The 21989-nt window shown below is 44.5% G+C and overlaps 1 long non-coding RNA gene and 1 pseudogene across 2 annotated transcripts in view; both read left to right on the forward strand.

The window, feature by feature from the left end:
* Positions 1 to 21989, forward strand: part of LOC309663431 — a 352908-nt gene that overhangs the window by 148681 nt on the left and 182238 nt on the right. The window lies entirely within an intron of this gene.
* The window catches only part of LOC309662915 (mitochondrial import inner membrane translocase subunit TIM14 pseudogene), a 29541-nt pseudogene continuing 12937 nt past the window's right edge, over positions 5386 to 21989 (forward strand). Inside the window, exon 1 of the transcript in view lies at positions 5386 to 5499. The product of the transcript in view is annotated as a mitochondrial import inner membrane translocase subunit TIM14 pseudogene (transcript). The remainder of the gene's footprint in view (positions 5500 to 21989) is intronic.

The raw sequence follows: 21989 nt of genomic DNA on the forward strand, positions 1-21989 counted from the left end.
CTTCCTTAATTTACAGAAAAGGCAGCCCTCAAGTGTGCCCCGTCCCCATTCCTCACTGGCCAGTAAGGTCACCCCAGTCATATCTCTGCAGCTTCCCTCTCAGCCCCTCTTGTGATCTTTATGATATCACGTGTCTCCTGAGTTGCCTGCTTCTATCGTTTTACTGACCCTAACGACAATCACAGAGGTTAAAATGAAAGCAAATTCCTACTTCCCTTTAGTTGAGTTTGTGGATATTTTTAAAGCCCTAATAATCGAATATCTCCTGGTCTCTAGCCATCTAGGGTTTACATAAGATCTTTTTTTTCTCCCTTATCTGCATCCTTCTGGAAATGTTTATAGAATCTTCAGGGGAGGCAGTGAAATGAAGCTGGAGCAGGCCCATCCTTGAGGGAAACAGGACCCATCTGGATGCCGAGGCGCTTTTGCCCCTGCAACGTTAGTGGTGGTGATCGGGGTGGGGAGGGGAGCGTGAGGAAGGCATGGAACGGTGAGTCTATTCCAGTCCTCACAGGCTCCAGCATCCAGTCGCAGGCTGAGCTAAACAAAACTCCTAAGCAAATGTTTCCCCTGGGGGATGATCTGTGAGACAAGGGGGTGCTGATCAGAATAGGAAATGTCACCTGTGTGGGTCCTCGAATCTTCCTTCCCTCTGCCCATGGGCTTCACAGTAACTTTAACGCTAGTTTCTATCAACAAAAGGGAAGGTTCCGAAGAAGCCTAAGGACTGAGGCCCAGGCTCGGCTTGCCCCTGGATTCCCACCCCCCAGAAGCCCCAGGCCTGCTCCCCACCCTCCGAGGCCAGTCCTCCTCATCCCTGGCTTCCTGGGGGCCCCTGTGAGGAGGTCCTGGAGGAAGGACACGCCTTCCGTGTTCTCCCTGAAGATGGGGCCAGAGACTTCCGAGGGAGCCACGGGTCAAGTTGTTTCTGCAGCTTATCCAAAGAATGATGCCTGTGTCCTCTCTCTTCCCAGCCAGAAAAACCCCATAGGACAATTTTGTGTGCGGGAGCGCTGTTTCGGTCACAGCCGGCTTCCAAATGCAGCAAGAGAAAGAGACCCTTGGCTGCAGGTGAGAGGTCCCGCATCCCTCCTCCTGCACAGTGGCGCCAGGTGAGCAGGGCCCCTCCCTCCACAGAGGTACCGCCCGAGCCGGCCTTGCCCACGTGCACACAGAGGTGCCCAGAAAAGTCCTGAACCAGCAGAGAGGTAAAGCCCTGGAGTCGGGAGGGGGGCTTGGGGGAGCTCCTTTCCAGGCCCCTCACCAAACCAGTAGGCCCGGGCAGCTGTGGTCAGGCGTGGCCCCTCCTCTACCCTAATTCAAACAAACCTCCCCTGGAAACCCGGGCAGTTCTGTTTGCAAAGGGCAGGCTGCAGCCTCCGCAGCTGCCCAGGCCTCTCAGAACCGTCAAGAGCCAGGTTGCCATAGTTTGGAGCACAGCTCTACTAATAAATCTCCATCCCCAAGCCCTTGACTGCCTCCACTGGGAACTGAAGCCCGGCCTTTCCGAGCCGCCCTGGCAGCCCTGCTGCATTGCCAAGCCTTGACTCCAGGGCCCTGGCAGGCGGCCTTTCTGGATTTGCCTTTTTTCTTCACCTTTCTCCCTCCTCCACCCCCTCATCTCACCTCTCCTTGAGCATTCACATTTCTATTTCCAGCCAACTGTTTTTAAACCCTATGGGAGTTCAAAGAAACCTTTAGAGGGTTTTGCAATCCACCAGTGCTCCTCTCCCCTTGAACTTGGACATGCTGAGGAGGTGGGAGAACACTGGTCCCAGAGCTTGGCACCCAGGGTTCTCAGTTCTGCCTCTAGCTCTGTGACCTTGGGAAAGCCATGCACATCTGGCGTTTTCCAGGTGTAATGACCTATATACACTACCAAAAGTAAAATGGATAGCTAGTGGGAAGCAGCTGCATAGCACAGGGAGATCAGCTCAGTGCTTTGTGACCACCTGGAGGGGTGGGATGGGGCAGGTGGGAGGGAGACGCAAGAGGGAGGAGATATGGGGATATATGTATAGGTATAGCTGATTCACTTTGTTATACAGCAGAAACTAACACAACATCGTAAAGCAATTATACTCCAATAAAAATGTTTAAAAAATAAAAAATAAAAAACCAAATCAACAATAATAATAAGAAAGAGTGAACATTTGAGTTAAATGAATTTTGAGCCCCAAACTCTAACATCCTAGCTGATGGAGTAGTTCTTTTCGGTTGTCTGAATCTGTGCTGTACAAAGCAGTGAGGATAAAGCTTTGCAGATGCCTCCCCCGTGCAGAGAGGCTGGGAGCGCATCTTCGGGCTTGATCCTACCGCGGAGCTGGCTCAAATCCAATCCCTCGCAGCAGAATTGCTCTTTTTCCCATAGCCCTTCACTAATAGCTCTTTACATAGAAACTGACATGCTGACTTGTCTATCTCCCACTAACTCTTATGGGAAGGATACATGCATGCATTTATTCATATAATCAACGTGTTTTTATATTAAATGCCCACTATGTGCCTTGCTATGTGCCAGGAGACAATGCTATGCACGACGGATGTGGTCCTTGCCTTCAGGGAGCTTACAATCTAGAGAGAGAGACATAGGTAAAGCCAATAAGCACACAAATCTGTCATGACAATCACGGCGGGAGCTATAAAGTGAAGTTCAGAGAGCCGTGAGCGTGTGAGAGGCTCCGAGAAGCTGCCCCTGGGCATCGCGACTGATGGGAACTGAAATCCCAGGGTGAGTCAGAGGAGTAGGAAGAACAGAGGGAAGAGCGTGTCAAACAGAAGGGCCAGCAGGTGCAAAGATTCAGAGGCAGAGGGAAATCTGGCTGGAGCAAAAGTGAGGGATAAGGGGAAGCATCTCATTCACCTTTGTATCAGGACCCCCAACTCATACCTGACTCTTACTGTGCGAGCTCAAAAAATGTTTGCTGAACGTATGAATGTGAATGACTTGTATAAACTCCCCTTTCTGACAGACATCAAGCGGCCTATTTTGTACAGACTAAAAGATAAATCATTAGTTCTTCCTTATTGCTGTTGTGCTTTACCATAGTGGAAAATGTGGAAGTAAGTTTCCTGGAGTCTGAACTGAGAGATTATGCCCACAAGTTCCAGTGTGGAGATGGGTACTACTTGTTTAAATGTGATAATTTAGGTTAAATATGTACAGATTAAAATACTGTTGGAAAGTTGGAGAATCGCCGGATTTAACAAATAAAAATATTCCATGAGCCACTGTGGAAAACGGTACGGCAGTTCCTCAAAATGTGAAACATAGAATTACCATGTGATCCAGCAATTCCACATCCAGGCACATAGACTCAAAAGAATTGAAAGCAGGGAATCAAATAGATACTTGCTCACCAACATTCATAGCAGCATTATTCACAGTAGCCAAAAGGTAGAAACAATCCAAATGTCTATCAACAGATGACTGGAAAGACAAAAAGTGGTACATACATACAATGCAATATTATTCAGCCTTAAAAAGGAATGATATTGTGATACATGTTACAACATAGATGAACTTTGAAAATATTATGCTAAGATGAACTAAGCCAAACACAGAAGGAACACTAATATGAGATGCCAAGAGTAGGCAAATTCAAAGAGAAAGTAAATTAGAGGTTATCAAGGGCCGGGGCAGGGGGGTGTTATTATTTAACGGGTACAGAATTTGGCACATTGAATAAGATCTTGAAGTGGATGGTGGTGGTGATGGTCGCACAGCATGTGCATGCACTTAACTCCACTGAATCGTACTTAGGGTTGAAATAGTCAGTTTTATATTATATAAATTTACCACAATTTTTTAAAAGCACTTTTCCTTCAAAGAAAAAACCCCATGTAATACTCGGGACATGCCTAAACTGAAAATGTATTTATTGTTTATCCAAAATTTGAATGTAACTGGGCATCCTGTATTTTCTCTGGCAACCCTAATTGAGAAGCTTCCTGTTCACCATGGGCTTCCTAGAACATTTCCAGGATTCAGGAACCATCCTTTCAAAAGCAAAAATCAGTGCTTGTGGTCTGATAAGAATGAATGTACAAGCCAGGCACGGAAAATCAGGGGGGTGCCTGCCCTAATTATAGACTCAGCCCTAGACACAGGCCATGAAGTGACTCCCTCAGCCCTCACTCACTCCACCAGTGAAGAGGTGAAGATTAGAAATCTTGGTTGGGTTTCCCATCTGTCGTTTAATCACCGTGATCCACAAATGCAGTAAAAGCTGGTTATAAACCCCATCTTACGATTGACCACGTGGCTAGAATTACAGTTGCAGATGGTGACGCTCAGACGATAACCTCGTCCCCCGCCATCAATGCATCTTCACACCAGAGTTGGTAAGAACCCATGGGGTGCCCAGATGCCTAATTGTACAGTCATTTGCACCCATGCCTTCTCAATGAAAGAAACGGCTCACCATGCAGCAAGAAACAACAGGTGTAAAAGGCAAAGGCCACTTTGGAACCATTTGGACCAAAGAACATGGCTCAGTGTAACAAGAGCGCCCACGGACTTGGCACGCCTGCACTCATCTGCCTGCGAGATGGGCCTGAAATGAGACCACAGCCGCGGAGTCTACGGCTGCTGTTCCAGGTGGTCCCACCTACTCCTTCTCTCAACCGAGACTATAGGCAGCTGAGGAGGGCATGGCATGAAGAGATGGGTCGTGTCCAAGTCATTTTTACTAGGTGCTGACAAGTCACCGCGAACGTCTGGAAATGGCGTAGCACGGCAGAAACACACGGGTCACGATGCGCTGGTGAATGATTACCAGAGGAGAAATTCATTACAGGCTGCTCTCAGCTCCCATCACATAAGGAAGTGTTACATTAACAAGATGGAAGGTCCCTGCGGTCCCCTCCCCAACACAGCCCCCCACCGCCACCGCCTGCCACCCCACTATTTCAGTTTGTGTTGCATGGAGGGGGGGGAGCCCAAAGGCGGGGGGAGTTAATTCAGCTACACTCATCAAAAAGGGGGTCACTGTGGCAGCCAAAGCCAACCGAAGCAGATTCGACCTGCATGCCACAAGAAATTCTTTCCCTGCCGCCTGCACCAGCTATGACCACTGCAGTCTGGCGACGATCTATGACATTAAAGCAGAATGTCTTTTTTTTTTTTTTTTAGCTGTTCATGTCACTTGCTTTCCATCCTGGATGTGTGTGTTTCCCCGTCCATGTGCCTGGCCTTGTCTCTGTTGGCCCCCAGGTTGCCTGGTATTTCTAACCTTTCCTGGTGAATGATTACCAGAGGAGAAATTCATTAGAGGCTGCTCTCAGCTAGACACAGACAGATGTAAACACAGACAGATGTAGAAGGTAGTGGGTGCTGGCCTAGAACCCGTACTGGAGACTGCGGAAGACTAGGATGAATAAGACATGCCGGCTTTGGAGCCTCTCTGGATCAACACGATCTGGGGTGATGGGAACAAGAAGTCTCCCTTTTGTGGCAGCCAAGAGGACATTATAGATGGAGTGGCCTTCGAGTCCTTGGTAGTCAGTGTCACAGGCCGTCATTGTCTCGTCCCTCTTTCTAATCTCTTCTCCAATTACCACTTCCCACGTTAAAGAATCACAGGGCACAAACGGAAGGTTAGCAGAGAGTCAAAAGCATGCAGACAGAGGGGTCAATAGTTCTTTTTTAATGAGATTTCTGCTCCTTCAAAATGCCATTCACATGCAGAGGGGCCAGCCAGCCGAATCTGCTTTTAAAGTCAAATGCAAAGCCAGGCCCGGAACAGACAGTCTCTGCCTGGGGGCGGGGGGTCTCCACCGGTGCCTTCCCCAGGAGGCCAGAAAACTCAGCACCTTGGCCTCGCCCCTTTGCCAAGCCCCTCACCACTCAGAGGCCCTGCCAGGTTCCTGTTGCAAACGTTAACCTAAAGCGCGTGAGGAGCCCCAGCACGCCCGCCAGCCAATACGATGTTAAATATTACACCTCCCTGCCTGGGCCTCTCCCAGATGCGCCCCACGGAGACCTGCCCTCAGTCTCCCCAGCGCTGGGCAAACCTTCAAAACTGTTCAGTTTGTCTAAGCCCCATCCATCTTTAATGTCAGAGTCTACATTTTCTCCTCTCCTCCTTTTTCAAAGCAGACAAAAAAGAAAATGTCACTGCATTTGGGGCCAATTCAAAAGTCAGGCTGAGACGGATGTTCTGTTTCATTCTCCCCGTGTCTTTAGCTCCCGTGGAGTCTTTAGGGGCCGCATCTCCACCCCGCTCCATTCCTGTGTTCATTTGGTGTCTTGATGTCTCCCCTCTCTCCTACGCTCCTCACTTGCCTTCTTCTAAAAGCGTCAGCCTTAGAACACAAAACTCTCTGTGACTGCGGCCCCTGCTAAGAGGACATCATGTTGATTTGGGCCGGGGGGGGCCGGGGAGGGAGCTTGCCAGGTGAGGCTGTCACCACCCCTATCAACGTCCTGCCAGGGATTTGGAGGTTGAACAGCTGATGCAGATGTGTCCCCAGGGCTGCCTTTTAGAAACCGGATTCTCCAAATTTGTGCAAAACACATGGAATCATCCGAAGCTGTGACAGTTTGGTCGGGAACGGTGTAGGCACCTCTTCTCCCTGTACGCCTTAGAAAGACTCTTTAAGCCATGAGGGGCAGGCGGCAGTTCTGATGAAGATGCCAGTCGGAATGCATCTCTGACAGCTCCTGGCTCACCCAGGAGTGGGGAGCTGATACGCTGACTGATCCCCGGGGGCGAGGCCGGCAGCTGGGAGGACACAGGAAGGAGATAAGGGACTCAATCAGTGTCAGACCCGTCCTGACACACGTCGCTGTAAATCACTTTGGGGAAACATTCTCACCTGCCAAGAGCGGAGAAGGGCCAGTAGGTAATAAAGAAACAGGGTGAGAAGCAGCTGTGTGGGCTGCCGGCTCTGGGATGGACCCTGGCCTTGGCTCTAGATGGAAATGTACAAAACTCGTAGAACTCCATCCAGCCATCCTCAGCCCAAGCGGAGGTACAGCACTGAGTTCATTGCAGTGGGTTAAAATAGAATGCAGGGTGAATTTTAGAGTATGTGAATTAGGCCTCAGTAACACTGCTATAAATATAGATATTCCAACCAGTAGCCCAGGATGACTGCAGTAAAAATCCTCCGTCCCCACCCCTGCCCCCCCGCCACCGTCCACCCCCTGCAGGAAGGCAGTAGAGACCACTGTTGACTATTCTCACCCTGCCTTTGCCCACTGATAACTGGAGTGAGAAGCAGCCCATGGTGAGCCGTGAGGAAAACAGGCCTTAAAGGTGCAGCGTTTTTTTTGTTTGTTTTTTTTGTTTTTATTTATTTATTTTATTTATGTATTATTTTTGGCTGCGTTGGGTCTTAGTTGCTGCGCGCGGGCCCTCTCCAGCTGCGGCGAGCAGGGGCCACTCTTCGTTGCAGTGCGCGGGCTTCTCATTGCGGTGGCTTCTCTTGTTGCGGAGCACGGGCTCTAGGCACACGGGCTTCTGTAGTTGTGGCTAATGAGCTTCAGTAGTTGTGGCTAGTGGGCGTCAGTAGTTGTGGCTCGTGGGCTCTAGATCGCAGGCTCAGTAGTTGTGGCGCATGGGCTTAGTTGCTCCACGGCATGTGGGATCTTCCCGGACCAGGGATCGAACCCATGTCCCCTGCATTGGCAGGCAGATTCTTAACCACTGCGCCACCAGGGAAGCCCAGGTGCAGCGTTTTGATGAGAAAAGATTCCTCCAATTCCAGAAAGCCCCAAGACTGCACTTCAGCATTCCCCAACCATGTTGCAGATGTGATTAGCACTGGCCAAACCCATTTTAGAGATTGTCTTTCAACATGTTTTAATTAGACATTTAAAAATAATAACCTTATTTTTCTGTCCAGGGGACAGAGTTGAAAATAATGAACGGATTAGTGATTAATTAATTGCTGGCAGGTGTGGGGAGAAACCATCTATGGCTTCTTAGCATTTTCCCCCTTTCTCTCTTAAGATCATTCTTTCTTATTATAATTAATTTTTGCCACCGCAGCACTTCTCTTATCAAATATTCGAATAAACTAAACAATTAGAGTGTACTGAGACCAAAGTACTCAATATGACATTTAATGGGAGTTGCAGCCTTGCTTTCTCCCGGTGGAATCTCAGGGCACCTGGAAGCTTTCCCTGGCAGTGGAATTGGACTCCAAAAGTGCATTGTTAGCATCTAGTTCATCTTCCTTCCAGGTGCCAAGGGCATGGCTTGATTGAAGCAAGGAGCCGTAAGACGTTGGGTGTTTGTGGTACCCTGGTGAGGAACAGAGGCGGGAACTTAACGAGGCTGTGGACCTTCTCCCACCCACCTGCCTCACCATTCACTTCTGTGTGTCTGCGCTGCATGAGTACACACCAGGGGGTGCACCATCCAGCTGTTGGAAGGGTCAAGGCCCAGTGGCAACCACGTGCTTCTGTTTGCAGCATCTCTCTGGGCTCTGCAGGAGGGCTCTCATCATTTATCACTCACACGGGAACAGCTAGGTCTGATGCAACGATGCACATCCATGACCTTGAACCCAAGCCATGGGCAGAGGACGGGTGACAGGCAGGACCTGTGCTTGTGTACAAGGCCCCCAGCATTAGACTCTCAGGGAATGTGGGCTTCACATGGAAGCTCTGTTCTTTCCAAAGGGACAGCTGCTCAGAAAGGCTACGGTGAAGTACACTTCCTACTCTGCAGGGCTGTTTCCTGAAAGAGTGAGCAGGCATCTCTAACTACCAGAGGGGATTTTGGGGATGTAGGCCTGTAATGGAGACCGAGCTATTGGCTGCTTCAAGATAAGTTATGAGTTTCAGGACATTAGTCTGGTGCCTTCTCACCATTGGGAGATTCCTGAGGACCAAGGGCCTAGGCTGTCTTCTCAAAAGCAGGCAAATTGTTGAGCCATGACCATAGATTTATCCAGAAATGATGATTAGTAGGAATAGAGAAGGAATGGAAAGGGAGTTTTAAAAGTGGGTCTCTGGGACTTCCCTGGTGGTGCAGTGGTTAAGAATCCGCCTGCCAATGCAGGGGACACGGGTTCGAGCCCTGGTCCGGGAAGATCCCACATGCCGCGGAGCAACTAAGCCCGTGCGTCACAACTACTGAGTCTGCACTCTAGAGCCCGCGAGCTACAACTACTGAGTCCATGTGCCACAACTACTGAAGCCCACATGCCTAGAGCCTGTGCTCCGCAACAAGAGATGCCACCGCAACGAGAAGCCCGCGCACCGCGACGAAGAGTAGCCCCCCTCGCCCCAACTAAAGGAAGCCCAAGTTCATCAATGAAGACCCAACTCGGCCAAAAAAAAAAAAAAGTGGGTCTCTGATGGCCACTATGTCCTTCAGCCCAAAGTATTGTCTCCAGATAGAGGCAAAGATAGAAGTAGTTTGCTTTGACTGATGGAGCCCAGATGATGCCTTGTCATCAAGCATTTCAGTAACTGGGAGTTGAAAGGTAAAGCAGGGAGGGGGTCACGGGGAAGGAGCCGTGGGGGTGGGGACACTGCTGGCCAGGAAGCTGGTAAAGAAATGAGAGGTGCTTCTGAGGGCTTCTAAACCATGCAGGTAGAGTGAGGGACCCAGCCAGAGGGAAGATTCTCTGGTACTTCTCTCAACAAATCTTTTTCTCTCTCCCAAGTTTGGAAGCATCGAAGAACTGGAAAATTGGGATTGGGATTCCTAAGGGGTTTTCTAAAGTAGCCATGTATATAGTTTTTTAAATCCTCACAGATAGACTACTGGGCAGCCATAAGGAGAAGGAGGAGGAGGAGGAGGAAAATTCTTTATATACAAATGTGAAAAGATCTTTAAGATCTTAGGAATTCCCTGGCAGTTCAGTGGTTAGGACTCTGCACTTTCACTGCCGAGGACCCGGGTTCAATCCCTGGTCAGGGAACTAAGATCTTGCAAGCCGGGGGAAAAAAAAAAAAAGATCTACAGTTAAGCAAAAAAACAAAGTGAAGAACCATGTCTAGCATGTGGGACAGGCTCTATAAGTTGCAGGGTCCAGTGAAAAATGAAATTGAGGGGGTTGAAAAATTAAGAATTTCAAGAGAGCAAGAGCAGAGCATTAGGCAAGCGCAGGGCCCTCCTGACCCTGGGGCCCTGGTGACGGCGGCACATTCGTCCTACACACCCATGAAGCCAGTGGTGCTGGGATGGTACCGTGCAGTAAACCTGAAATGTTGCATAAGAAATAAATAATGAGGTTTACTTATGCGGGTGGTGAGAACTAGGAGGAATGAAGAAGGAGGAAGGAGCATTTCCACTCTATGCCTATTTCTACTTTTTAATGTGTGAGCCGTGTGGATGAGTTACCAAGTCAGAAAAGGAAATAATTTAGAAAAGTCCTCAGGGCTGTAGAGAACTGCACGCAGACTCTAAGCGATACGTGGGTTCCCATTCACATTTCTCAGTGATTCCATGCGGCTCCGTGGAGGTCCTGGGGATGGGAAGAAGCTCAGAGAACAGAGGCATCTGACTGAAGCCACAGCTGTCCTCTTTCTCACCATTCATGCGCTTGCCACTGGACTTAGATTTCTAAGAAGCCAAATAAAGTAAAGAATGTTATCTCACTCTGTGATCTGTGAGGTTCTCTTCAGCCTCCTGAACTTCGCTAGGCCTCAGGCACATGAGCCAGTGCCTGCTTTTACAGCTGCCTTGTAGGGTAATACGTGCTATTCTTGTGAGTAGAGGGACTCCAGATCTCTTTAAATGCATGGGTTGGATGAATGTATCAGTAATAATGGTAGTAATCAGAAATAACAACATGTTCCAAGTTTAAAAAGACACCTTATGTAAAATAGATAGCTAGTGGGAAGCAGCCGCAGAGCACAGAGAGATCAGCTCGGTGCTTTGTGACCACCTAGAGGGGTGGGATAAGGAGGGTGGGAGGCAGACGCAAGAGGGAGGGGATATGGGGATATATGTATAGGTATAGCTGATTCACTTTGTTATACAGCAGAAACTAAACACGACATTGTAAAGCAATTATACTCCAATAAAGATGTTAAAAAGAAAAAAAAAAAAAGACACCTTCATGTGTCTCCAGAATGGCGCAACCCGGAGAAATGGAAGCGGAATGTGGAATACTCCCGAACTACAGATAATCATAATAGTTTGCACGTATTGCGTATCTACAATGTCCTGAAGGAATTATTCATGTAATCCTCATGATTCCCCTCAAGGCAGGTCCTACTATTTTTCTCATTCTATAGATAAGAAAACTGAAGTCCAAAGAGGAAAAGTAACTTGCCCAATATTACCCTGTGAATAAAGGATCGAGCCAGACTGGAACAAAGACATTCTGGCCCCAAAGCCCAAACTCTTCATCATTAACCACATAGGAGGGAAGCCCCAATTTTAATGTAAATGATCTATATAATATTGAACTAAAATGTAATAATTCTTCTCAGCTGTTTTACCAACAGAATCTTCCTCTGTCCAGAACACAATAGAGCTAATTTGGAAGTAAGGGCTACCTACTTTCATTTGTATAGATGTGGCTATGAATTCTTTTGTGCCATCAAGTCAAATGAACACTAGGTTCACCATTGTTTAAGGCCCACAGTAGTGTTCGGTATGGACTGCACCCCCTTTTTCTTGGAAACATTTCTTAAATTTTGACAACTTGACAGCTCTTTGGAGCAACTCTCTCAAGACTTTCCACAAGCTCTCCAAGTGATGTAAGAGGTTGAGGTAGTTAAGAGGAGTGATGAGGAGTTACTTCCAAGAGTACCAATAAATCAATAATCCAGAGTCACAGAAGGTCAAGATCAGAGGCAGATGTTGGCATTCCTTAACTGAGAAAAGAAGACTCCAGGACTCAATTCGAATTGGCTGTAGAAGTACTATGAAAGTCAGACCAAACCCCAACATTCCCTTGGGAACTTTTCCCCTTCTGAATTGCCTAGGACACCAGGAACCAAGTATCTCTGTGAGAGAAGTGTATCGATATATACATATGTACTTTCTATCTTGTTTTGCATTTATCTTCCACTAAATCATGGTGATTACTTTGATGGAAAAGCCAATTTCAGACATATCTTTCTTTCCCAGCACCTAAAACACTACAAAGCAAAATAGATCCTTGATATACGTTTGTTGAAATGATGAGTGAATGAATGAATGACTCATCAGTCAGTTGAGGCACTACCATATTCCTTAATGGCCAGGTTATACAAGTAATATCTCATCATGACAATCCAACCCCTCCCTGCAGCCAACCAAAGATTTCAAAATCATATGAAATATTCAGATGATTTTTATTCTGTTGACACTTTGTGATAATTGCTAGAAATTCTTTTCCCAGTAGGCAGAAGCTGGAGATGAAACAAAACCAATATTAAATTTCTTCATCAAGAATTGGAAAGTGAAAACAAAATGTCTTGAACATAGTAAAAGAGGGACATTTTGCAGAGCAGCTTAATATATTGCCCTGGAATGCCTAAAAGTATTTTGTGTGATATTGTCATGTAACTACTCAATAAATGCTTTAAAGCTTGTTTGGCTTGTTCAAATTTAAAATACTAAGAGACGGACTTCCCTGGTGGTCCAGTGGTTAAGACTCCATGCTCCCAATGCAGGGGGCCTGGGTTCAATCCCTGGTCAGGGAACTATCCCTCGTGCCACAACGAAGATCCCACATGCCGCAACTAAAGACCCAGCACAGCCAAATAAATAAATAAATATTTAAAATACTAAGAGAGAGAAAAGAGGTTTGGTTGATTTTTACAAATTCAATATCCAAAGTAGTATGGAAGGAAATAAAACAGCTGGGATTTGTGTAGTTGCTAATTTAGCTGAAGAATAATCATCCAGCTAAGCAAAAATAATTCCTCTGCCACGTCTGGAGGAAACAGCTGCAGAAGGGAAGGTGTGGTTTGGTTGCCAAAAGGACATTTTCCTTACTGGAAAAAAAATTCTTAATTTTATGCAAATTACTGTTTGGTCTTATCCTTATTTATTTATGTATTTCTTTTTCTGCTTCAAAGTGATGAAACACAAGAAGAGGGAAGGTGGTCTCAGGACTATTATGAGATTAATAAAGGATTTCTTGGGGAAGAGACTGGCTGAATCTTGGCCAGGTGATGAGATACTATAAGGAGGTCAGTGTCCTAAAGTTTTCCAGTAAAAGCTGCAGGATGAGAAAGACTGCCAGTAGCTTGTGAGGAGAGGCCAAGGGATTAGTCTACACTCTAAGAGTAATTGAAAATCGGGAAGTTTTGCTTAAAGGGAAAAAAGGAAAAGTCAAGTTACAAATAAACAATGATTGATAATAATCAAAGTCTAGTGGGACAAAGAACTTAACCCGAACATAGATTTTTTTTTACAGTAGTTCTTTGGATGTTGTTCTAAGTTCTCTACAGAGTATCACTTTCTATGTTGCCTTTACTATTTTAAGAGTTATATTTAGATGTTCTTATTTGCATTTCTGTTTTTCTCAAAACGAGTGATTCTTGAAACTTATCTGCATCGGAATCACCAAGGAAGCTTTTTAAAAATGGAGATTCCTGAACCCAAGGCCCCAAAGAGTCTAATTAGGTGGATATAGGGTTGGGGCTCACGACTCTGTGTTTTAACAAGGAAATAGGTCCTAGGTAATTTGATGCAAGGAATTCACATCTCACTTTTGAGAAACTACTCTTATGATTTATGAAGCAGGTAATGTCCTGGGTCTATGCATCTGGAGCAAGGAATTACCACCAGATGGAAATTTATCAAAATTACAGGCATAATGGAAAGGAGAGCTCTGAGAGGTCAGAGGGTAGTGATTTTATCATTTAAACGTGATGTCAAATAACTACTCAATAAATGTTTCAAAACTTAGTTTATTCAAATTTAAAATATTAAGAGTTTAGAGATTTGGATGAATTTTACAAATTCAATACCAAAAGTAATGTGGAAGAAAAATAAGCAGTGGATTTGTAGAATGGCTAATTTATTAGAGTTTTGAAGTCCAGGACACATAGAAACAGAACCCAGAGAGAAGGCTGGAGAGCTACAGAAACTCGTTTTACCTACTTTTCAATTCTGCCAGCCTCTCCCTAGAAGTAATGACTTGATAATAAACTTCAAACTAATTTTTAATGCCCACAATTTAGAAATCACTATTTGGTTGTGAATCTCCATTTCGCTTTATTTCACCTACCTCTCCAGGTGAGGCATGTCTAAATCTGCCTTACAAGTTCAAAGCATGTTCTTCTGATTTCATTGCAACCCCTCCCTCAACTGAAAAGACAGGGGAAGAAAACTGAATTGAATGAAAAGGAACCTAGCACTGGACAGCATTTTGCCCCCTCCCAAATATGCACATGCCTCCTTCTCTCCCTCCTTTTATGAGTATGAGAGTTCCATGTAAAAGTATAGTCCCAATACCAGGAATCTTTGTAATTTTCCTTTGTGGAATACCTGGGCTACTGTAGGTCAGTAGAAAAGTAGGAAGAATGGCTTCTTACCTAGATTCTGCAGAGGAAGATCTATTTTTCACTGACCCATCAGGATACCCATTCACCCAGAGAAGTAATATGAGCTGAGACATACTAAGACACATCCCTTCTTAGAGAAGCTCAGCCCACACTGGCTCTGTAGAATCAAAGATTTCTCAGAGGGCCCATTTCCTAAAGCTTTTGTCATTTCAGAGGCTCTTCTGGCCCCTCTCTCCAAGGTCTCCACCTTAGTTATGCAGCTGTTAGCACCATGACAGCCATCGAAGAGTACACGCTTTGGGCAATGCAACCTCCTCCAGTGGGGAAGTGTTTGACTCAGAAAGTCACAGTCTTCCATACGGATCTCTCATCTTCCCGTTTGTCAGTGACAGCAGATGGTACAAGGCATCAAACCCTTGCAGGAAGCCGCTGCCCTATAGCATGGTATGAGAAAGCATGGAGCATTGGGCTTCAGACACTAATTGCCTGACCAACAGCAAATCACTTAGCCTCTTCAAGCATCATTTTCCTCCCCTATTAAAGGGGTATTCCTACCTTCTGGGTTTGTGAGAATTTGAGATAACGTATTCAAAATGCCTGGGATATAATAGTTGATCAATAAACGGCAGTTATTATTTTATGCATGAGCCTTAGGCTAATGTATGTGTGAACATTTAGTTATTAATTAGAAGGTAAATGAAAGCTGGCTGGAGGGAATTGCATTTGACCTTTAGCAAATTATTTCATTTAGATGCACTGATGCAAAACTATCACATCTTATGAAGAAAGACATAAATAAATCTGGCTGACAAAAGATATTTTAATAAATACTCAATCTTCCACCAACATCACATCACAGTCTATGGCCACCCCACTGTAATTTGTATGCCATTTGGGGAGGCTTTGTGCCTTTCCCTCTCCTGTCAAAGTCAATCACTGGCTGATCGGGGGCCGGATTCAGCTCGTAAAATCTTTTTTGAGTGCCTGCATCTAGTGACTGCTCCAAAAAAAGGTACTCTCGATGCTTTTTCCCTTCAAATAAGCTTGCCACCAAATCAACTTGAGTGTACTGGGGTTGGTAGAGTCTCTCTAAATTATTCCCACACTGAGATCAGTTCAGCTGGTATAAAGTGATGCAGGAGCCTGATGTACCCATCCTTACGTGCCCCACTTTATTGACAGGCAAAGAGAACCTGCCGCAGTCCACTTAAAGTATTGATACCTTATAACATGGGGGCAATGTTATGAGATTTACTTTGCTTGCAGAACTATGGTCTGTTACAGGGAGAAGAGCATAGCTGTTCCAGCTGATGAGAGAAAGGGAGAAAGAAAAAATGACCAGGGCTTGCTACAGACTGGAAAAAGAAGAGACACAGATGCATCATGACCTTATCTTGGAAATCTAGAGACTAGATTGATGAATGAGAAAAGAAGGAGTGTCCCAGGGAAGGATGAGGACCGATGAAGGCACTTCTGGGGAGGGCAATGCACAAAAGAAGAGGTTGAGAGGGATTAAGAGGCTGGGGCTGCCGTTCTTTGAAGAACAGTCAGGGACAAAGAACTGACTGGCAGCCTTGGGGAAGAATGGAGCTAAGGCTACCAAGCTTTAAAAAAAAAATAGAACTAGAAAAGAAAAGAAAGGGGAGCTGTAAGAGGAATCAATTGCTGATACTGTTTGGTTAGAAAAGATTTCAGATCCCATGGCTAAAGGAAAAGAGATTTGTGTTTTTCACGTGCAATTCTCTCATGCTGAATCACATGTAAATGGTGTTATCAGGGCCTCATCTGGAGTGTCTCTGCCTCTCGACCTACCTACCTGGGATGAAGATGTATTAGAAAGTCCAACCCAGTGAATTCTGCAAAAGGGCTCTGATTAACCTTAGAAAACTCCGACTGTACAAGCAGCCAATATAATAAGCTCGTATGTTGTGACTGATTATGCCCATTACCATTCCTGCATATTTCTGCCTTCTAATGCCCACAGAAGAGCGGGAAGGAGAGTTAGGCAAACATTTTTGGGACTGGTTTTATTAAGCTAATATACCAGGCATTGCCCATTTTGCATCCTGAGAAGCCATCAGTCGCTTTAAACTTAGCATTTTCATTAGAAATCATCTATTTTAAATAATTATACAGTAAATCTTTGAAGTGGTTTTTATCCCAGGACCTCAAAATACATTACTATTGCTGCTGAATCTCAGCATTTGGTAGATAGTATTACATTCATTTTCTAGATGGTTAAACTAAAGCATCTAACGGTGAAATACAAAATCAGCTATAAAGGTAGGAAAGGAGTTCACAGCACTCTGGGCCAAGCGCTTACCATTCACCTATATAACTATGCTTATTGATACACGCTGCTATCCAAATGCACAATTATGATCTAGGGGCAAGTGAAGACTTTGACCGTCCATTTGGAGAGGACATCAGTCATGTTGGTGGCTGCCTGACATGTTTTAGATATGCTTCTTATGTTTGGGGAGCAGCTCACTTTCCTATCTCCCTTGCAGCTGCAGGGAAGACATGTGACCTGGGCTCTGCCAATCAGATGCACTGGTCGAGCAGCAAGTCTAGTTCCTGGTGCAGACGTTCAGCAGAACAGATTATAGTGTCAAGTGCATGGTGGTGGCAGCACTGGCTTCCCCATCAGACCAGTCTGAAGGCACAGCTGTAGGCATGTTTTTGGAAGTTTAGCCTCTAGCCTGGTTCTTTTGTCCTCTCAATGATTGCATGAATTCCCCTGTACACTTTTAACAAACCCCTTTCCTGCATGATAAGCCAGACTCAGTTTCTGTCACTTGCAGCTAAAAACCCTGACAAGAATTCCTTTACATCCTATGGAAAATAGAGGTTTGCAGACTTCCTTTGTACTTTTAGATAGGTTGATAACTAATTATTAATTCTTTTTTGAAATTGAACGTCAATTTACTCAATTGATATTTGGTATTTATAAATACCTAATATTTATTGAGCACTGACTAAGTACAAAACTCTGTGCTAAGTATTACAGGAAAGATTTGCTGAATGCCTACTATGTGCTATATATCACACTAAGGGTTAGGGATATGAGAAAAATAAGCAAAAGCAGATATGGCCACTAATCCTCAAGAGTTGACAGTCTACAGGGAAAGGCAGACAATAATTGAGGCATCACACTCAAAACTGTAAAATTGCTACAGTGATAAGTAATGTGAAGGGCTGAGAAAGCATCCCTGAGGGAAATATATGTTAGCATGAGATATGCCTTTGAAAAGAGCACGCCAGGGTTAGTCAGAAAATGAATGGAAGGGAAGTGAACACAAATGCAGACAGACCAGTTAGGAGGTAGTATTAGTTACTCAGGAGGGAGATAATGGTAGCCTAGACTAGGGTGGCAGGGGTAGAGTTAGAGAAATAAGGACAGACTCAAGAGATAGTAAGGTGGTAAGATCAAGAGGACTTAGCAATGGACTGGATATGGGAAATGAGGTAAGGTCATAGATGACTCCAGGTTTCTGACTTGAGCCACTGGGTAGATGGTGGCATCTGTCCCTGGGAGAACACTGGGAGAAAATCAGGTTTCATAGGGACAACATGAGCTCCATCTCACATGTGTTAAATGAGTTGCCTTTAAATCATCCATTAGGTCTGGAGCTCAGAAGAGAAGACTGAGCTGAAGGCATGAAAGAGTCCTTGTGTAATTGAAGTCATTGTATGAATGGGATTTCTTAGGGAAGAATATGGCCCAAGACCGAAGAGATGGCCTTGGTCCTCATCTTAAGGAGTGTCAAGTATAGGTCTAAAAATTCAGGAAGCCACCCATCAAAGGTTAACAAAAGGTAATGATAGTCTGCCTAGAAAACATCAACAAGGTGAAATGCCTTAATCCAAGAAACACATCTAGATTCTCTAGCTACAAACTCCTCTATGACAGGGATCACACACTCAAGGGCCTGGCCAGTCTACTGCTCAGTTAATGGCCCAAGCAGGGGCTGTGGCATATAGTAGAGGACATGTCCCATCTAAAGTGGGCAGTTGCTTCTGAGCTCAGGCAGGTTATTCCCAGATATGATACCTGTATCCATGAACCTCTGTTGAGTCTCACACTTTTTAAAATACCTATTGTGTTTTACATTAACTTGAAAGGACCTTGACGGAAACAGTATTTAACCAGATTTCTAGAGTCAGAACCCAATTCTCTGCTTCTGACTTGGAAACAATCTTCAATTACTGTAAACTATTTTCCCAACTAAAATCCCCTATCTTTCCCTTTCCAAATAGCATTGATAGCCCCAGAAGACTATTCTCCTACCCCAAACACTTTCCCTGGCTATTAATACTGTTCCTAAAACTATTTTCCACTGTCTAACACTCTACCATAGTTGGTCCTCCCTAAAACCCCCTCTATTATTCAACTCTATCCTGAAGATAAGGGTATCATGGCTATTACAGCCCCATGGTATGGGATGTAGGGATAACTGAGCAGATGAACAAAGACTAATCATCTCCTGCCACTATAGAACAGCTTGGGATCAGGACCAGGAAGGTAGGCTAGCCCAGATGAAGGGACAGTCTGGAAGCCAATGACAGAAGTGAAGACTACAGAGTTCTGGAGTAATCTTGAAGATGACCTAGGACAGAGGGAAAAAAGAGAGAAAAACTAGAAAATAATGGGAGACACTAGCTCTCAAGGTTAATTAGTTCTGGCCTCTGATTATTTATTTATTTATTTATTTATTTATTTTTGCCACTCAGCTCCAGTATATCTACCTGCAGGTCTGGAAGGTATTTTCCATTTATATGCATTCAGATTTTTTTTTTTTTGCCTTCTCAATATTCCTTTGCAGTGATACATTGCATGTGCTAATTATAACTGCCAGCTATTGACTAAATCTGATATGTAGCCGAACTGGATTTATTTCTTAGTTTAGTATTACCACACACACACATAATCGCTCACACAAAATCAAAAACCTTCCTTTCCCATTCCTACATCTCTAGCCCCAAACCATAATTATTAAACAAAGAAACATGAAACAAACAGACCATCATACACGTGTGTAGTAAAGCAACTATTGGGATTTGCTCTGCTTCATAATATTCCAGGTGAGTCAACCACACATCTTGCTTTGTGTTGCAGCTCTCAAGGCGAATCTCCTTTGGGAGACATTACACAGCACCTGAAACAGAACCACTGTTGGTATTTCCTAAGGTATCTTGGTGTAGGTAAGAGCTTCCTCCCAAATTCCCTTTCCGTCAACATTTGGCAGGACTTCTGTCAACAAAAATTACAACAACCAACACCTAACAGAGTGTCTGGCACATAGTCAATACTCACTTTTTTTTTAATCACAAGACAATCAAATGAAAATGAGCCATGTCTAATCTAATAATGAGTGAATATAGTAACGCACTTAGTGCCAAACACATAAGTGCTATATAAATATTAGCTATTAGTGTTATTATTATTATCTAGAGTCACTGTTGCTTCTTGTTCACATTATGGGAACCCAGAAGGGCTTCTCCCACTTCCTTCTCTCACTCCATACCTCTTATTTAAATACTATCAAAACTTCCAAATTGGGCTTCCCTGGTGGCGCAGTGGTTGAGAATCTGTCTGCTAATGCAGGGGACACGGGTTCGAGCCCTGGTCTGGGAAGATCCCACATGCCGTGGTGCAACTAGGCCCGTGAGCCACAATTACTGAGCCTGCGCGTCTGGAGCCTGTGCTCCGCAACAGGAGAGGCCACGATAGTGAGAGGCCCGCGCACCGCAATGAAGAGTGGCCCCCACTTGCTGCAGCTGGAGGAAGCCCTCGCACAGAGACGAAGACCCAACACAGCCAAAAAATAATTAATTAATTAATTAATTAAAGGTGCTAATAATTTTTAAAAATACATAAATAAATAAATAAACTTTCAAATTTAAACCACCCCTCTTTCTCTCCCTCACCCTCTCACTCTTTCTCTCCCTCCCTCCCTCTCTCTCTCACACACACACACACAGTGAGAGAATGTGGTCTCTCGTGCATTGCTGATGGAAGTGTAACCAGCACAGCCCCCATGGAGGGAAATTTGGACACATCTATCAAAATTACAAATACAAATACTTTTCAACCCAGAAGGTCACACTGGAGAATTTATCCTACAGATTAACTCATACCCACGTGATAAACCATACGTAAAATGTTATTCATTTGCAGACTTGTTTGAAATGACAAAATGGGAATCAAACCAAGTGTCCATCAATAGGGAGCTTATTAAATAAACCTTGGTACAAGCATAGACTCTGAATACTACACAGCAATGAAAAATTTAAAATATGGAAGATTTCCATGTACTTTTATGAGATGATCTCCAGGATATATTGATAAGTTTAAAAATAATAAGGCAAAGGAGAACAGTATATAAAACATTCCAGATTTGGCATAAAAGTGAGGGGGGAGGGGATAAGTATATATACTTGTATTTGTTTTACATTAAGAAACTCTGGAAGGGTATGGAGAAAAATAAGAGGAATGATGGTCATGGCAGGGAATGGAGAATTAGGCAGGTAAGGGAGAGAGGAAGCAAGGAATGAAGGGAAAATATTTTACTATAATATTTTTAATTATCTATTCAAAATAGATATAGATAGATGATAGATAAGTGATAGACAGATACATGGATAGATAGATAGATAGATAGATAGATAGATATAGATAGATAACCCACCTTTCTTTTAAATGAAAAGAAAATCTGGTCTTATGACTATCTAAGGAGTAGATTCACCTGCCAGTGCTCTGTAGTTGGAGTGGATGCCCAGGAAGTTCAGCATCTGGAACAGTCTGTCCCCTCTCCTCCAGGCTGCTTCCTCTACCCACTGTGGGATGATGGGGACTTTGAGATGGGTAACTGTGCCTAGAAAGCTGGACACCTGTATTGGTTAACTTAATACAGTCTGCTGTGCTCTGGCCCTGTTCTCACATCTATATATTCCTTCTGGGACATAAGAGTATAAATTAAGAAAAATCTCTAGGGTCACAGACTCAATATTATAACTCTTCATTTCTTTGCTTTCATCAAAAGTTTAAATTCAGACTTTTAATGTGATTTGCAAATAGCTTTGTGTGATATGACATTGGAGGTCAGAGGACTTCTCAATCCATCTGAACATACATAAACACACTGCAGCAAAAATCCATTAAAAGTACAAATAGCTAATCCTTTACATGGGGTGAATAAATAATTCACCTCCAGGCGCTCCCGCCATAAATCAGTTGTGCCGTTATCAGATGCCAACACTGGAATAGGAAAGCAAAGCAGCTGTATTAACCTTTGACAATTAAAAAAAAAAAAGAATGGGTACAGTGGAGATGAACCATTTGTTTTCTTTCCGGGTAGTTGTCTAAACAGACTATGTAATGAACAAGCTGGGGAGAAACCATTGACTTAACGCTCTTCTGATGAAAACCTTTCCTGATTTTTCACCTCAGGTAAAGGATGGATCTGAGCCACACTTTAAGGGCTCCAGCGGTGGCACATGCCAACAACCTGATGTGACTCAGGCACCTACACAGGCTCAGCCCTGCTCCAGTGAGAGGCCCACTGGCAACTTG

The sequence above is a fragment of the Balaenoptera physalus genome (genome assembly GCF_965194825.1).
Source record: "Balaenoptera physalus genome assembly, chromosome: 6".
Taxonomy (NCBI): domain Eukaryota; kingdom Metazoa; phylum Chordata; class Mammalia; order Artiodactyla; family Balaenopteridae; genus Balaenoptera; species Balaenoptera physalus.